The sequence below is a fragment of the Schistocerca americana genome, chromosome 11 (assembly GCF_021461395.2).
Source record: "Schistocerca americana isolate TAMUIC-IGC-003095 chromosome 11, iqSchAmer2.1, whole genome shotgun sequence".
NCBI classification, from domain to species: domain Eukaryota; kingdom Metazoa; phylum Arthropoda; class Insecta; order Orthoptera; family Acrididae; genus Schistocerca; species Schistocerca americana.
This window is the reverse complement of record NC_060129.1, coordinates 45,929,025-45,946,743: the sequence shown is the minus strand read 5'-3', so window position 1 is coordinate 45,946,743 and position 17,719 is coordinate 45,929,025. Positions and strand designations below refer to the sequence as shown.

At 45.1% G+C, this 17,719-nt stretch overlaps 1 protein-coding gene across 1 annotated transcript in view; it reads left to right on the top strand.

Moving 5' to 3' along the window:
• Nucleotides 1-17,719, top strand: part of LOC124553736 (mucin-19) — a 136,537-nt gene that overhangs the window by 56,390 nt on the left and 62,428 nt on the right. The gene's annotated exons all lie outside the window — the stretch shown is intronic.

Here is a 17,719-nt window from a genome sequence, read left to right as displayed (position 1 = left end):
GTCGATCACATGTGGCATCAGGATAAAGTTGACATGCCAATTATACTATCAACTGCAGGAGTCATACCACATAATATCCACCAGTACATCAATGCAATACAGCTACATCCAAACGTATACAGGGTGTTACAAAAAGGTACGGCCAAACTTTCAGGAAACATTCCTCACACACAAATAAAGAAAAGATGTTATGTGGACATGTGTCCGGAAACGCTTAATTTCCGTGTTAGAGCTCATTTTAGTTTCGTCAGTATGTACTGTACTTCCTCGATTCACCACCAGTTGGCCCAATTGAAGGAAGGTACTGTTGCCTTCGATGCTTGTGTTGACATGCGACTCATTGCTCTACAGTACTAGCATCAACCACATCAGTACGTAGCATCAACAGGTTAGAGTTCATCACGAACGTGGGTTTGAAGTCAGTGCAATGTTTACAAATGCAGAGTTGGCAGATGCCCATTTGATGTACGGATTAGTACGGGGCAATAGCCGTGGCGCGGTACATTTGTATCGAGACAGATTTCCAGAACGAAGGTGTCCTGACAGGAAGACATTCGAAGCAATTGATCGGCGTCTTAGGGAGCATGCAACATTCCAGCCTATGACTCGTGACTGGGGAAGACCTAGAACGACGAGGACACCTGCAATGGACGAGGCAATTCTTCGTGCAGTTGACGATAACCCTAATGTCAGCGTCAGAGAAGGTAACGTTGACCACGTCACTGTATGGAGAGTTCTACAGGAGAACCAGTTGTTTACGTACTGTGTACAGTGTGTGCAGGCACTTTCAGCAGCTGATTGGCCTCCGCTGCTACACTTCTGCAAATGGTTCATCTGACAATGTGTCAATCCTCATTTCAGTGCAAATGTTCTCTTTACGGATGAGGCTTCATTCCAACGTGATCAAATTGTAAATTTTCACAATCAACATGTGTGGGCTGACGAGAATCCGCACACAATTGTTCAGTCACGTCATCAACACAGATTTTCTGTGAACGTTTGGGCAGGCATTTTTGGTGATGTCTTGATTGGGCCCCATGTTCTTCCACCTTCGCTCAATGGAGCACGTTATCACGATTTCATATGGGATACTCTACCTGTGCTGCTAGAACATGTGCCTTTACAAGTACGACACATGTGATTCATGCACGATGGAGCTCCTGCACATTTCAGTCGAAGTGTTCGTACGCTTCTCAACAACAGATTCGGTGACCGATGGATTGGTAGAGGCGGACCAATTCTGTGGCCTCCACGCTCTCCTGACCTCAACCCTCTTGACTTTCATTTATGGGGGCATTTGAAAGCTCTTGTCTACACAACCCCGGTACCAAATGTAGAGACTCTTTGTGCTCGTATTGTGGATGGCTGTGATACAATACGCCATTCTCCAGGGCTGCATCAGCGCATCAGGGATTCCGTGCGATGGAGGGTGGATGCATGTATCCTCGCTAACGGAGGACATTTCGAACATTTCCTGTAACAAAGTGTTTGAAGTCACGCCGGTACGTTCTGTTGCTGTGTGTTTCCATTCCATGATTAATGTGATTTGAAGAGAAGTAATAAAATGAGCTCTAACATGGAAAGTAAGCGTTTCCGCACACATGTCCACATAACATATTTTCTTTCTTTGTGTGTGAGGAATGTTTCCTGAAAGTTTGGCCGTATCTTTTTGTAACACCCTGTATATACAACTACAGAAATCTGTAATTATTGATACATGTTCAGTTACCCGAAAGTTCCTAAATGCAATGTAACATATACCGTACAGTTAAAGGGAAGTCACGCTTGATCAAGGTCCGCATCACTTTTCATTTTTAACCAGACATAACGTCTGAGAAAGGAAAGAAGTAATAATAACAATACTTCAAATAGGTTAGTAATCATTCTAAGTGACAATACATGAAAGAGAGTTCAAAAAAAATTTCACATCCTTGTAGTTGTTACTTTTATCATCCCTCTGGATGTACTGCTTTGTCATTTTGTAAAATGGTAAATTACTAGCATAACCTGATGTTGTAAAGACTTTCTTCAGGGCAAAAACTAAGTAGCTGGGAGTTGCTGCTTCTATAGCAATGTCACTAGACCACTGGCACTACATGTATTATGTCTTATAATGCTGGTAGGTGTTATGAGAGTTGAGAGGGATGCGTGACAGGCTATTTGCCAGTTGAAGGACTTCCTGACAAATCAGTGGCAAGCGTCTGGGGCCTGTATTTTCCTGCTATCAGTAGCAGAGAAACTATACCAGTTGTTTTGGGCGAGTGTCCGGTGTGGCTGTTGCCCTACAATCACGCGTCGCCTGTCGTTCTGAGGATTGCCGCCTGCCAGGATCGTGTAGCAGTGTTCCCTCTGTCGGTGTCGTGACGCCGTGTCAGGTCGCGTACGACAGACCCCTGCAGTCGCACGGTAGCGACCGATCGGACGTTGCAACAACCGCCTAAACGAATGGCGTATGTAGAACTCGTGTCATTTCTCCACCATTAATGGCAGGAAAACACAGTCAGCAGAATCTCATCTCCGATTCTTACAGGGCTACTGGTTGTCGGCAAACTGTGCGAACTACAGGTAGTCTGCCACCTATCCCGTCCGTGCTCCTATCATATACCGGTATTATTGCAGAGCCAATAAAATGCAGAAATGTTGGTTTATTTTAATATTTGTAAGATGGTGCAGCAGTACAGTCAGAAGGATTTTAATGAGATTTACACCGGCTATCGAAGCGCATGTATTTGTAGGTGTCGTATGTGACTTCCCTTTGTCACACAGAGAACAACGAATTGACAATCCATTTCAAAACGTACATTGTAAAACACACGTGGAGTCACAGAGATTAGCACCTTTTGAGTTCTGGAATTGTTTTTGCCAGTGGAATCACATAGACAGGGTGTTTACCATAACAGCACAAAATGCAAGTCATTTGTGACAGGTCCAGAACCTAGGTGACAGAGAGCAAAACACAGTGTCGTCATCTCCAGAACAACTGATCCATCTGTTTGGAAGATGTTGAGTTAAACATGTAGAAACACCACAGTCCAATGTATGTGTGCTCCACCTTGCTGAAATCTTCTTTGTGCTATGACGACAGAATGACAAATATTAAATCGCATCGTCATCCGTTCAGTTGTTTGTCCCGAGTTCGAGTCTCGGTCCGGCACATGGTTTTAATCTGACAGGAAGTTTCATATTAGCGCACACTCCGCTGCAGAGTGAAAGTCTCATTCTGGAGCCTTAATATTGTCTATTTTCACAGGTGTTAAGTAATGGTTATTAGACATGACTAAATCTTGACTTATGCATTCAATCGTGCAATGTTATCATTCTTGTTGCTCAACACACTTCAAGAGAACAAGCTCCTATCTTCAGGTTCAGTCGAACGAACTACATAACTCTTCCCCCACCCCAAAATTTATTCATCATAATGTCTTTCTCAACTGTCCACAAAATACGTAGTTGTACTGTCCACTCATTGCACTGTGCTATACTTCAATGCGTTGACTCTTTTGACTATACAAGGGGGTACCCAAAAGAACCAATTGATTACTTGTTCGGGGGAGCTTTTGTAGTAATGTGTTTTTCCACTAGGAGCACATAGAGTGAAAATTCCAGAGTGCGTAAGCAGAGTGCTGTTGCTGAAGGTGGTCAGGACTAGTTTCAACAGAGTATAGTGACACCTGTTTTGTGCGATTGTCATTTTTGCAATGGCTGGTTTTCTAAAACAGTGTGTGGCAGTGAAAATTGCTTTTTGTTCAGCAAAATAGAACAGAAACTCTTGAAATGTTAAAACTGCGTACAAGGAAAAACCTAAGTGTTTGAGTTGTTTTAATGTTTCAAAAATAGTGAAATCAAAGCAACAATGGAGCCAGTAGAAGATTTAAAGATCACATTGCCCTAAGAAAGCTCTTTAGGGGAAATCAAACATTGAGTCAGTGCCAACTTGTTATTTCAATGTGAGAGAAGTCGTCCACTCGAGAGTTTTTTTCTGCAGGGTCTGACAGTTAACCAGGCCTTCTAATTGAGAGTTTTGAAAAGCTTGCGCAATTGTGTGTGGTGGAAGTGGCCCAATTTGTGGCTATCGGGTGGTTTTTCCGTCGTGACAGTGCCCATGCTTGCACAGCACTGTCTGTACGACAATTCTAGACCAAAAATAGATCGTGTGAAACCCAACTCGCATTTTCTCATATGATGTACTGGGAGCTTTGGATCGAGGGAGTCGGATGGACACTGTATTTCTCAATTTTCAAAAACCATTTGACTCGGTACCACGGCTACACTTAAGGTCGAAAGTACGATCGTATGGGGTACCATTTGAGATTTGTGGACGGATTGGGGACTTTACGGCAGGGGGACGCAACATGTTATCTTCGCTGGAGATCATTTGTCAGATGTACAAGTAACTTTGGTGTACCCTCAGGGAAGTCTGTTGAGACCCTTGCTGTTCATGTTCTATATTAATGACCTTGCAGACAAAATTAATAGTAACCTCAGACTTTTTAAGATGATGCAATTATCTGTAATGAAATATGTGAAAGAAGCTGCATAAGTATTTAGTCAGACCTTGATAACATTGCAAAGTGTTGCAGAAATTGTCAGCTTGCTTTAAATGTTCAGAAATGTAAAATATTGCACTTCGTCAAACAAAAAAAGTGGTATCCCATGACTGCAATATTAGTGAATCATTGTCGGAAAGGGCCAACTCGTACAAATACCTAGGTGATGTGAAATGGAATGATCACATAGGTTCAGTTGTGGTTAAAACCGTTGGTACAAGCCGGTTGTTCGTAGAATACTGTGGAAGTGCAATCAGTCTACAAAGGAGTTAGCTTACAAATTACTTGTGGGACCCATTCTAGAACGTTGCTCGAGTGTGTGGGCCCAGTACGAGTTAGGACCAACAGGGCATATAAAACGTATACGAAGAAGGGCAGCACTAGTGGCCACAGTTTTGTTTGAGAGTATGGGTGAGTGTTAGAGAGCTGCTGAAGAAACTGAACTGGCAGACTCTTGAAGATTGACATAAACTACCCCAAGAAAGACTATTAACAAAATTTCAAGAACCAGCTTTAAATGATAATTCTAGAAATGTGCTACAATGTCCTACATATTGCTGACATAGGCATCTCGAGAACAAGATTAGAGGAATTACAGCAAACACACAGGCATTCAAAGAATCATTCTTCCTATGCTCTGTATGCAAACAGAGCAGAAAGAAACCCAATTAACTGGTGCAATGTGACATACTGTCTGCCATATACCTCACGATGGTTTGCAGAGTATAGATGTAGATGTAGAAAATGGTGTGACCCTGTGCTTCACCCCTCGCCCCGTAATGTGACCTTTTTCTTTGCTATAATGAAAAAAGACATAAAAGGATAGTATTTGGCTGATGTTGCTGAGGTGAAGAAGAAAAACGATGGGTGGAGCTGTCGAGCATCACAAAACGTGAAGTTAAACAGTGATTTGAAAAATTGAATAAAAAATTATACAAGTGTATTAGTGCATGTGGAGAGTACTTTGAAGGGCATTGAAAGTTTGTGCTTAAAATGTGAATAAAGAAATTTATAAAAATAAGTTTGGTTTCTTTTGGGTACACTCTGTACATAACTGATGTAGTAGATAGTGTTGGAAGCTCTGTGGGGCTGTTTGCAGATGATGCAGTTGTCTGTGAAAAGGTAGCAGCACCACAAGACACTAGTGGTGGTATGTGGGAGGACTGGCTGATTGTGAAGGGCTGGCAGTTGATCCGCTACGTAAACAAGTATACTGTATTGCCCATACGTAGATGGAAACATCCACTAATGTGTAATGACACTATTTGAAGAAAAAAAAAGCACTGCAAACAGTAACAGCTTTAAACACCTAGAAATAAAACATCCAGAGTGACCAGAACTGGGATATACACACAAAATAAATAGTCGGGCAAGCAGATGCCAGATAATTTTATTGGGAGAATCATAAGGAAATTTAATTCATCCATGTAAAAGGGGGCTTATAAAACACTTGTGTGACTGATTCTCAAGTGTTACTCACTGGTCTGGGACTCTCGACACGTTGGATTAACAGAAAAGATACACGAGATCCCGAAGAGAGCGGTTCATTTTCTCTGAGAATTGTGCCTGGCAGGCGTGGCTGTGCTCTGTACGCGACCGTTTGTCACAGGTGTTTGCATAGGAGCGAGAGAGATAGCCGCAGAGTGAGTGAGACACACAGCACTGCTCTGCACTGGACGGTCCTGCAGTCAGATCTGACGTAAACACAATAACAGAGAGAGCGCATCTCTCTAAAAGTGGTCGATGACTGGTAAAACGAGCAAACCGTGTACTGTTTAGGTAACAGTTAGTGTTCGTGTGGCAGGATTACTTCACAAAGCTTTAGAAAACAATACCCAAAACAAGAATCGAAGAACAACTTAGTAGTTTTCTGACACACAGATCGATTCTATTAGCATTGCACATGCACACTCGTTATATGTGCAGTAGGCATCTTCTGAAAGTTATATCGATTTCTTAAGTGAGCTAGTGTCATAAACATTCTATCTCAGAAGTAATTTTACATAAGGGATACAGAGTCCCATTCTTACTGTTAGTAGTTACAAGTAAATATGTTTTGTTGTACTTCATGCTATAACTTTTTGTATCCCTTTTCAGAATTTAGTCATCAGATCATTAGTTTGCTGTTTTGTACACAATAACTTTAGTTGACCAAGTTTTAAAACTTATTTCAGAAGCCAATTAACATTTTACGTATTTTTCTTTTTTGAGGCAATGATTTTGTCTAGGTTTGGTACAATATTCCAAGATACTGCTAACCTGAAAGAATTAATAAAATTTTTATCACTAAGGAGTGAATGGTTCTTAGTTTTAACAAGCTTTAAAAGGGAGAAAAAGCGATCACAAATACACGTGGAACCAAACATTTAGAGAACTTTGGCCACGTGCTTGTGCCAAAGAGGATACTTGTCTTGTGCAAAACACAACTGTAAAAGTCATTCAAAGTTTTACACATAAGAAAGCGGTCCTTCAGGTGAATATCACACTGCAGGTCAATCAGCTCGAGTTAAAACACTTGTGAGACATCCTCTGCCCGAAGGGAAAACAGGCGAACAAATAAATCTAAGGCCAGTTGAAGCTCACTTATATCCAAAAATCTGTTTTCGAACTCTTCTTGTAATTTGCAAATGATTTGAACATAATCTGAAAAATTCACATCTCCTTCAATGCTGTCTAATGCAAGGAAGTGTCGACAGTTCTCCTTGCGCAACTGTTATATATATATGAATAAAATAGAAAGAAACATTCCATATGGGAAAAATTTATTAAAAAACAAAGATTCTGTGACTTACCAAACGGGAAAGCGCTGGTAGATAGACACAATAAAAAAAATACACAAACACACACACACAAGATTTCAAGCTTTCGCAACCCACGGTTGCTTCATCAGGAAAGAGGGAAGGAGAGGGAAAGACGAAAGGATGTGGGTTTTAAGGGAGAGGGTAAGGAGTCATTCCAATCCTGGGAGCGGAAAGACTTACCTTAGGGCGAAAAAAGGACAGGTGTACACTCGCGCGCGCGCGCACACACACACATATCCATCCACACATATACACACAAGCAGACATGTGTGAAGGCAAAGAGTTTGGGCAGAGATGTCAGTCGAGGCGGAAGGGCAGAGGCAAAGATGTTGAATGACAGGTGAGGTATGAGCGGCGGCAACTTGAAATTAGCGGAGGTTGAGGCCTGGTAAGTAACAGGAAGAGAGGATATATTAAAGGGCAAGTTCCCATCTCCGGAGTTCTGATAGGTTGGTGTCAGTGGGAAGTATCCAGATAACCCGGACGGTGTAACACTGTGCCAAGATGTACTGGCCGTGCACCAAGGCATGTTTAGCCACAGGGTGATCCTCATTACCAACAAACACTGTCTGCCTGTGTCCATTCATGCGAATGGACAGTTTGTTGCTGGTCACTCCCACATAGAACGCTTCACAGTGTAGGCAGGTCAGTTGGTAAATCACGTGGGTGCTTTCACACGTGGCTCTGTCTTTGATCGTGTACACTTTCCGGGTTACGGGACTGGAGTAGGTGGTGGTGGGAGGGTGCACGGGACAGGTTTTACACCGGGGGCAGTTACACAAGGATAGGAGCCAGAGGGTAGGGAAGGTGGTTTGGGGATTTCATAGGGATGAACTGAGAGGTTACGAAGGTTAGGTGGACGGCGGAAGGACACTCTTGGTGGAGTGGAGAGGATTTCATGAAGGATGGATCTCATTTCGGGGCAGGATTTGAGGAAGTCGTATCCCAGCTGGAGAGCCACATTCAGAGTCTGATCCAGTCCCGGGAAGTATCCTGTCACAAGTGGGGCACTTTTGGGGTTCTTCTGTGAGAGGTTCTGGGTTTGAGGGGATGAGGAAGTGGCTCTGGTTATTTGCTTCTGTACCAGGTTGGGAGGGTAGTTGCGGGATGCGAAAGCTGTTGTCAGGTTGCTGGTGTAATGGCTCAGGGATTCCGGACTGGAGCAGATTCGTTTGCCACGAAGAGCTAGGCTGTAGGGAAGGGACCGTTTGATGTGGAATGGGTGGCAGCTGTCATAATGGAGGTACTGTTGCTTGTTGGTGGGTTTGATGTGGACGGACGTGTGAAGCTGGCCATTGGACAGATGGAGGTCAACGCCAAGGAAAGTGGCATGGGATTTGGAGTAGGCCAGGTGAATCTGATGGAACCAAAGGAGTTGAGGCTGGAGAGGAAATTCTTGAGTTCTTCTTCACTGTGAGTCCAGATCATGAAGATGTCATCAATAAATCTGTACCAAACTTTGGGTTGGCAGGTCTGGGTGACCAAGAAGGCTTCCTCTAAGCGACCCATAAATAGGTTGGCGTACGAGGGGGCCATTCTGGTACCCGTGGCTGTCCCCTTTAATTGTTGGTATGTCTGGCCTTCAAAAGTGAAGAAGTTGTGAGTCAGGATGAAGCTGGCTAAGGTAATGAGGAAAGAGGTTTTAGGTAGGGTGGCAGGTGATCGGCGTGAAAGGAAGTGCTCCATTGCAGCGAGGCCCTGGACGTGCAGGATATTTGTATATAGGGAAGTGGCATCAATGGCTACAAGGATGGTTTCCGGGTGTAACAGACTGGGTAAGGAACCCAGGTGTTCGAGAAAGTGGTTGGTGTCTTTGATGAAGGATGGGAGACTGCATGTAATGGGTTGAAGGTGTTGATCTACGTAGGAAGAGAACAACAACAACAACAACATGTTTGACTCGGCGAGCAACAGTTTGAGATGAAAGAGCTCCCCCCCAAATATTTGTATGAGGTCTGCTGGACAAATTAGGCACCGTGTTGACCAGGCAGTCCTTGATGAGATTCACAGCCTCAAAGGATTTGCCTGCTTTTGCAATTCTCGGTGAGCATTCGTAACTTGAGTGCAGACTTTGCTTACCTGTTCCCTGCTCCTACCACGGGGAAGGGAACATTTTCTAATTAATATTGTACTATCCTATTTTTAAAACACTTTTATCATTTTAACAATTGTTTCGTTTATTGAAATGCAAATAAAAAAACTAACAAAAAAAAGATTGGTTTTAGGTGCGTTTTCGTCCAGTTTCCAGTGGTCATAGACGCAAGCAAGGACAGCGAAATGTGGTCGCCAAATAAATTTTTATCTATTGGAATGTTTGTGTTTTAATTAATTGAAAACATAGATCAAACTACAACATATGTTTTCCCATCCATAAAAACACAAATACACAAAAACAAAGAATGATTCTTGATGACACTTTGCTGTCCGTGAGAGCGTTTGTGATGACTTTTCAGAAAGAGCAAAAAATAACGCACCTGAAACTTTTTCTTATGTCTGTGCGACACGATTTATTCCAAGCCAAACGTAAACATTAACCGAAAAGAAATGTTCCTTGTTGTTAACAATCTGATATTCAATAACTAACACATTGCTAAGTGACGTATTGATCATAAAATATAGTTTTATTTATCATCTCTTTGTAAATAATAAAGTGTCATACAATAGGAAACACTTACTTCAGTGTAATGCTGCTTGAAATTTTCTTTCAGTTCTTCAAGCTATGACCGGCGTTCCTCTTGTGACAAATTTTCGAACTGATCTTTTAGGTATTAAAATGCCGTTCAGTCGACTATTTTTCTATATATATATATATATATATATGAGGTTCTGATAACGTACCAAACATTTGGCACGATTTTCGACAGCAGTACAAAAGAAATTAATTTCCCACTTGGGTTTCAATAGTGCAGACGCGCGCAACTGCTGCTGTTTTTTGTCTGCTGTTGTTGACCATCCATACAATCCACTGTAGCCTTACTTCTGTAGACTACTGGCTTTGTGTCGTACCAGTGATTTTGACCACAGCTAGCGCATCGGTCTATCTTCTGTACGAAGCTCGTGTACAGTGGCACGACGAGACGTGGCAGGCAGACTGCACGGTCAGCTAAGTGACACAGCTCAGCCACTGCAACAACATATTAATTCTCACGGGGTTCTGGCCTTGGGCGAACACTGGTGCTACCACCTCAAGGGCACAGTTTGGATGAGCCTGATTTATTCAGTGTGAGAGTCTTACAGAGATGCTGAACTGACTGGGGTGGCACCTATGTTAGAGAGGTGTCGTGAATTGTGAAAAGTTTTTTTACTGCTGAAATTTAGTGTACATACATTGAGGGAAGAGTTCGGCAACATATTACATCCTCCCACCTACATCTCGCAGAATGACTACGACGAGATAATCTGAGAAATGCGGAGGTTTACTGACAACTGTTGTTTCCACTCACTATTTGCGAATGGAACAAGAAAATGCTGAACAGATAGCAATACCTCTACCACACAGTGTGTGGTGGCTTGCAGAGTGTAGATGTGAATGTAGACGGGAAAACTTTTGTTGTTTTGTGGAAAGTGAAATGATTTTGGACATGTTTAAGTTGAGGGAAATTATTAGTGTAGTTTTGTTGCATCAAAACTGAAGATGGGAACTCGTTCTCAAGAACTGTGTGGAGCAAACAGATCTCCACGCGGTTGCACGCAGTACATCCACGTCTACATCCACACACTGCAAAGTGCCTGGCAGAGGGTACAATCCATTGTACCAGTTATGAAAGTTTCTTCCCGTTCTGTTCACATATGAAGCACAAGAAGACCGACTGCCTGAATGCCTCTGCTTGTGCTGTAATTATTGTAATCCTGTCCTCACGATCCCTATGTGAGCGATACCTAGGAGGTTGTATTATATTCCTTGTGTCACCATTTACAGCCGGTTCGTGAAACGTTGTCGGTAGACTTTGGCCGCACAGTTTGTGTCTGTTTTCGAGAGCTCGTCAGTTGAGTTTCTTCAGCATCTCTGTGACACTCCCACGGGTCAGACAAATATGTGACTATCCGTGCTGCCCTTCTCTGTATACATTCAATATTGTCTGTTAATCCTATTTGGTATGGGCCCCACATACTTGAGCAATATTCTGCAACTGGTCGCACTAGTGATTTGTAAGCAATCTCCTTTGTTGACTGATTGCAGTTCCCCAGTATTCTTCAAATAAATCGAAGTCGACCCCGTGCTTTATCCACGACTGAGCCTATGTGATCATTCCATTTCATATCCCTACAAAGTGTTACGCTCAGGTATTTGTATGAGTTGGCCGATTCTAACAGTGACTCACTAATCTTATAGGGTACCAGTTTTTTTAAGTGCAAAATTTTACACTTCTGAACATTTAGAGCAAGTTGCCAATCTCTGCTCCGCACTTAAATCCTATCGAGATCTGACTGAATGTTTATGCAGTTTCTTTCAGACAGTACTTCATTATAGATAACTGCATCATCTGCAAAAAGCCTTACTTTACTATTAATATTGTCTGCAAGGTCATACAACACGAAGAGAAAGGGTCCCAACACACTTCCGTGGAGTACAACCACGGTTACTTCTGCATCTGGCAATAGCCCTCTGTCCCAGATGGTATGCTGTGTCCTCACTGTCAAAAGGTCCTCGGTCCAGTCTCACGTTTCACTCGATATCCCGTGTGATCGAATAAACGTAGAAGTGGTACTGAGTCAGGTGCTTTTCAGAAATTGAGGAATACTGTCTCTGCCAGACTGCCCGGATGCAAAGCTTTTGGTATGTGCTGTGGCGTAACAAGCTAGTTACGCCACACTGAGAAGGGAGCCGAAAGGCACGCGTACACACACGCCGACTGGCGTCAAGTCTGGAACAGGATACGTTATGACTGCTATCAAGAAAATACGTAGCTTTGGAATATACTTAACTTTATTCTTTGTTGGTTTACAACGTTCTTCTTGAGACATTTATACGATAACTCTCAAACTAGGTAAGGCTAATGGCGCCTTGCTAGGTCGTAGCCATGGACTTAGCAGAAGGCTATTCTAACTGTCTCTCGGCAAATGAGAGCAAGGCTCCGTCTGTATTGTCGCTAGCAAAGTCGTCCGTACAACTGGGGCGAGTGCTAGTCCGTATCTCGAGACCTGCCTTGTGGTGGCGGTAGGTCTGCGATCACACAGTGGCGACACGCGGGTCCGACATGTACTAAATGGACCGCGGCCGATTTAAGCTACCACCTAGCAAGTGTGGTGTCTGGCGGTGACACCACATTCCTCCCCCACAAATCAGCGAACGGTCGCGAGATAAGGCTTCCGCCCGCCGTGGGGAGGACCCCATGTTGACGTATGCGATGAGGTGGGGAGCCTAACAACAGGCGAGGCTGTGCCACCCGCACCCAGCCATTCGGTCCGAGGGGAGCTAGGAAACGCCTGAAAACCTAGTCCAGGGTGCACGTCAACATGCGGTGTATGCGCCCGTAAAGAGACAGGAGGGGCCGAAGGGTCGACCTCCATTGCGTCGGGGTACCCGACGCGCGATGACGTCATGTGGTCCGATGCGGGCAAGAGTTCCTCGGCGGAGGACAGCTGGTCACGGGTAGCGATCGGCGGCACGTGACCCAGAGAGGCGCTTGGCGGCTGCAGCGAAGCGTCGAATGCTGGCGGCGCCGGCGGGAGAACAGGCTGCGGCGGCGCGTTGCCATGGGGCAAAATGGAAGGCATCGTCGGTAACACCTGGGGGTGAGGCGAGCCAGTAGATGGGTCCCCAGGGCGCTGACCGGACGGCTCTGTTGCTGAAAGCAGACGGGGAGCGGCAGAACCCGTGCAACGACAGAGGCGCAGCTGATTGAGATGCCGACGCACCTCACCAGAGGCCCCCAAAACCAAATACATCGCGCGGCCGAGGCAGCGAAGAATGCGCCCTGCGAGCCAACGCCGTGAACCTCGATAGTTGCGATAAAATACAACGTCGCCTGGAGCAAAATCAGAAGGCTGCCGCTGCACTGGAACCTGATGCGGCGGATGCAGCAAAGACATCAAGGTTCGATGAGGATGACCGTGGAGCAACTCAGCCGGCGAGCGACCATCTCGGGGCTGAGAGCGATACGAAGACAAAAAGAGCAACAACGCGTCCTCCCGAGAATGCGACTCTTTCAACTTCAACATCTGTGACTGGAAAGTCCGGACCATTTGTTCAGCGGCACCGTTTGACTGAGGCGAAAACGGCGCAGATGTCAGATGTTGAATACCATTGGCCTGGCAGAATGACTGAAATTCTGCGGACATGAATTGTGGGCCATTGTCGGAAACAATAGTCTGCGGAAGACCTTCAATGCAAAAGATAGCAGACAACGCTTGGATGGTGGCAGACGACGTCGTGGAAGACATCCGGACAACAAAAGGAAAATTACTGAAGGCATCTACGAGAACCAACCATCGAGCATTCCAGAACGGACCAGCAAAATCAATGTGCAAGCGTTGCCAAGGGGAAGTGGCTTTTGGCCATGCAAAGACTTTCCGCGGCGGTGCGGATTGTTGTTCGGCACACGCCATGCAAGAAGAACACATATTCGTAATCGCAGCATCGATTCCGAACCAAGTACAGTGCTGACGAGCAAGTTGTTTCGTTCGCACTATACCCCAATGTCCTTGGTGAAGAAGCCGTAAAACAGAGGACTGTAACGAACGTGGGACCACGACTCTGGACTGATCATTATCAGAACGCAACAACAAAACACCACGTCGAACAAAAAGTCTCTCCTTGTGAGCAAAAAATCGGCGAACCAATGGATCCTCGATCCGAGACTTTGACAAAGGCCATTGCGTAGCAACAAAACGCAAAACAGTAGCAAGGACAGGGTCAGCAGCTGTGGCTGTAGCTACACGACGAAAATCAATCGGAAACGATTCGACCACTTCATCGGTTTCCGAATCAATGAACATGCAAGCAAGTTCGGAAGAATCGAATGCTTTATCCTCAGCAGCAGGCAAACGGGACAACGCATCGGCGTTTCCGTGCTTAGCAGTGGACCGATACAAGATATCGTAGCGGTACTGCGAGAGGAAAATAGACCAGTGAATGAATTTCTGCGCTGTACGTGGAGGTACAGGCTTGTTCGGATGAAAAAGTGACGTCAAAGGTTTGTGGTCTGTGATGATGGTAAAGCGACGACCATACAAGAAATCATGGAACTTAGTAACACCAAACACGAGAGCCAAAGCTTCTTTCTCTAACTGCGAATAATTTCTTTGCGCAGACGAGAGCAATTTTGACGCAAAGGCAATAGGGCGATCATGCGAGCCAACTTTGTGCGCAAGCACAGCACCGATCCCAAAATCCGATGCATCTACCATCAACAAAAGGGGTTTCTGGGGATCGAATGGCGTAAGGCAAGTATGAGAAAGCAACGCCGATTTCAACTGGCGGACAGCGCGTTCGCATTCCGTCGTCCAGAGAAACGGAACACCTGTACGGCGTAAGCGATGAAGCGGAGCTGAAATGGAAGAAGCGCGCGGCACAAATTTATGATAATAGTTAATTTTACCCAACACACTCTGTAGCTGCTTCATATTTTGTGGCGAAGGCAATTCTTGTATGGCACGGAGGTGCTCTGGACTCGGATGTATGCCTTGGGCATTAATGACATGTCCCAGGTATGGTAAGTCACGAGCAAAAAACACACATTTGTCCTTCCGCAAGCGAAGACCATTTTGTCGCAAGACCTGAAATAATGTTCGTAGGTTCGCAAGATGATCTTCTTCTGTCTGTTCGGAGATCACTATATCGTCCAGATAGTTTGCTGCAGTAGGGACCGACGCACAAATAGTTTGTAAATATTGCTGAAACAATGCAGGGGCGGATGCACACCCGAACGGCAGTCTTTTGAACCTGTACAATCCAAGATGCGTGTTAACCATCAATACGCGCTGGGATTCGTCGTCCACCGGTATTTGCAAGTACGCATCGGCTAGGTCCAACTTTGAAAAATATTTTCCCGGGCACAGTTTAGCAAAAAGATCTTCCGGGCGGGGCAAAGGAAAAGTAGCGGTCACTAGTTGTGGATTCACTGTGGCCTTGAAGTCCACGCAAAGTCTCAATTTTCCAGAAGGTTTTGGCAAAATTACTAAGGGTTAGGCCCAGAGAGAAGCTTGCACACGTTCAATTACACCCTGTGATTCTAGATCGTTTAATGTTCTTGCGACCTCATCACGCAATGCGTGGGGAACATTGCGCGCTCTGAAAAATTTCGGTTGCGCGTTTACTTTCAGTTCCAAATGTGCTTCATAGTTTTTAGCGCAACTTAAGCCCGGTGCAAAAATGTCTGCAAATTCTTCACACAGACGAGAAACATTGTCCGAAGGCACAGTCTGATTCACTGATAGGACCTGATTTACGAGAGACATGTTAAACAATTGAAATAAATCTAAACCAAACAAGTTCACTGCCGTAGAAGAACGAAGAACGTAAAATGACACAAGTTTTGTTTGTCCCTTGTATGTGGCAAGAAGGCTGCACTGTCCTAACACAGGTATATTCTGTCCTGAATAACTATGTAACTTAACATTTGCGGCACGCAACGGAGGTGCGCCCAGTTGTTTGTACGTGTCGTGATTGAGCAATGAAACGGCAGCTCCGGTATCGAGCTGGAATGGTATGACCTTGCCATTAAAGTCCAAATCTACAAAAAGTTTATTGTCTTGCCGACGACAAGAGCGACTGTTTTGTGCAATTGGAACAGACACCTGTACAGAATCACTTGCTAATTGACGTGATTGCCGGCGACGTTGACGCACAGTTCTTGTGGGACGAACACAGTCACTGTTAGAGAAAGTGGCACTGGACGAAGTGGAATTAACGACATGAATGTCCATGGGCGAAGGTCCACGAGCCTGAGTGTCCTTGGTTTGATTCCGGCGCGAAGCAAAGGGCCTGCAATGATTGTGATTGTCTGATCTGAGCTTTTTCTGGCAAACACTTTGAACATGTCCTTTCCTATTGCAGAAAAAGCAAATAGCTTGGCATGATGGGCAATGTTCACGCGAATGTCTAGTAGCACACCGCGGGCATGATTTCACTGCATTTGTGTGCTGGCGCGGCACACCTGGTGTAGAGCACGGCGGCAGCTGCATCGATGTGCGCGAGGGCAGGTTACCGGGCCGCGCAGCGTGCAAGTTAATGTTACACACGGCTGGCGAAGTTTCAAAAGATTCCTGAGCACAGTCAAGTGTGTCTTGTCTATCCAATATGTCTATCACTTGTTGAAGGGAGGGATTAACTAGTTTCAAAATTTGCTCCCGTATGCGAACATCAGAAACGTTCTGTGCAATTGCATCATGAACCATTGTATCTGAATAAGAAAAGCCACAGTCACAGTCAAAGGCACAGTCCCTAGTAAGTCCTTGCAATGTTGCTACCCACTCCCTATTAGTTTGACCGGCCGTACGTTTTGTACGAAAAAACGTATACCGTTTTGCAACCACATTAACTGTTTCTTTGAAATAGGCATCTAAAGCAGACAAAATTTCTTCGTAGGACAGAGTTGCTACGTCGCGTCGGGGAAACAATTTCACCATCACACGGTAGGTGGACACACCGACACAAGAAAGCAAAAACGGCTGCCGCTCATTACCTTGAATTCTGTAGGCGGCTAGATGAAAGCCAAACTGTCGGGACCATTCTGGCCACGATTCTTGCTCTGGATCGTAGTGCCTAAAAGGCGGTGCAACTGCGAGTTGTGGCTGCGGTAGCGGTGAAGCGGCGGCTGCCGCATCGGTGTGAATGGCACGTTGACCCTGGACGAGCTGTCCAAGGGCATCCAATAACGCCTGCGTCTGCTGATTCTGCAAGCGATAAAATTCGGACAGTACATCTGGCGAAGCCATGACACAAGTAAATGTAAGCAATCAGAAAGAACACTTCTCTCGTCGCCAATCTGTTGTGGCGTAACAAGCTAGTTACGCCACACTGAGAAGGGGGCCGAAAGGCACGCGTACACACACGCCGACTGGCGTCAAGTCTGGAACAGGATACGTTATGACTGCTATCAAGAAAATACGTAGCTTTGGAATATACTTAACTTTATTCTTTGTTGGTTTACAACGTTCCTCTTGAGACATTTATACGATAACTCTCAAACTGGGTAACGCTAATGGCGCCTTGCTAGGTCGTAGCCATGGACTTAGCAGAAGGCTATTCTAACTGTCTCTCGGCAAATGAGAGCAAGGCTTCGTCCGTATTGTCGCTAGCAATGTCGTCCGTACAACTGGGGCGAGTGCTCGTCCGTATCTCGAGACCTGCCTTGTGGTGGCGCTAGGTCTGCGATCACACAGTGGCGACACGCGGGTCCGACATGTACTAAATGGACCGCGGCCGAT